This window comes from Colobus angolensis, unplaced genomic scaffold, assembly GCF_000951035.1.
Source record: "Colobus angolensis palliatus isolate OR3802 unplaced genomic scaffold, Cang.pa_1.0 Scaffold34, whole genome shotgun sequence".
In the NCBI taxonomy this organism is placed as follows: domain Eukaryota; kingdom Metazoa; phylum Chordata; class Mammalia; order Primates; family Cercopithecidae; genus Colobus; species Colobus angolensis.
In genome coordinates, this window is record NW_012116710.1 from 301726 (window position 1) to 303273 (window position 1548).

Below are 1548 nucleotides of genomic sequence, written 5' to 3' on the forward strand. Positions count from 1 at the left end.
TTTTCCTTGAAGCTCTTTTGAAGTGGTAGCTTAATTAGTATTTTGTTGAAAATACTTTCAAGATGCCTAGTGAAAAGCCTACTGAAGTGCTCTGAGATTGGGGTTTAGGACATTTTATTTCCAGGCTTTATAGCCTATTTTCCATTGTGTCAAGTGCAAAACTACCCTGGCCCAAAGGAAAGGCAGAGAACATAATTACATCTTAGGCCACATTTCATTGTCTTTGCAGCTTTGCTAATCCAGTTGCTCAAGTTCTTTACCTCAATCTGAAGGAATGAAGCATTATTACGTTTTGTGAATGGTGTTCAGCCTGTAAGAAAATCTCACAAGACCTATAGGAAAGTTTACCATCTGCCTTAAATATTAAAATATCCATCTGTTATTCAGATTAACACATAGAATGAAAATAGAGGTCTAGGAATTATCAAAAGGTACTGCAAAAATACTGTTAGTATAGAACATTTCTATTTGTAAATAGCACATACATTGATAGATGGGGTATGGGACCAACAAACCAAATTAAAAGAAATTGTTTTTCTTTCAGTACACTAAGGTGTGTTTTCAAAACCAAACCAAGCCTGTCAGAGTATTTGTTGGCTAGTTTCTTAAAAGGCCAAGAGAAAAAAACTGATGTTATCTTTGGAATACTTTTGGGAGTTACGTGAGTTTGTTATTTTCTCCTGGATCACTATTCACATTTAATTGCTTTTCCAGTTCCAACAAGTCCTTCTTGAGAGCTTTGTGGAAAATGGTGCTTCCCTGGAACAAACAGTAGTTGAGGTTTTTTGTGGAACTCATCATAGTATTATTTGGAGCCTCTGGCTGCATGCATTCAGGATAGATTTTCAGTATCCTATTAATATTATAATGGTACTCCTCTTAATACTTTTCGATGTCTCCATTGAGAATAAAAGGACACAATACCTTCAAAAGAAGAGTTCACATTAGCAGCACAGCCAGCAGTCTTCATCTGGTTTCTCTTATCTCCTACCCCACGCTTCATAATGAATGGGAAATAAGATGTTTATGAAGATTTTATATCCTAGACTGGCCATTTTGCCACTATCAGAATTCCCAGCTGCTTTATTTATGGGCCGAACACAAAACTTTTCACCTGATAGGAGAAACCATTTAAACCTCAAATTAAGCAACCCACAGAACCAGGAAATTCAAGGACCATGTCCATTTTCACCACGATGTCTTTTTTTTCCCCCCCACTAAATGCGGGGTACCATATCTGCCAGAGTGGGTATTTGTTGAACAAACGAGTATTTTTGCCTACTAGCTTAGTTTTTAAGGAAGTAATTTTTTACTTGAATCATCATAGCTTTAATCCTATTAAATACTACAATAAAAATTTGACAAGACTGATGCAAATATGTAGTGGGCAATAGTTTGCCATCTTCTTCTCTAGTATGGTGTTTTTCAATCTGGTGACTAGAATAGGCAATGGGCTATTAGCAGGATTCATAAGGCCTAGAGTTGAGTTATATGTGACCTTGGGTTTTAACCTTCAAAGTGGGTCTCCCTGGACTAAAAGAATGTGAA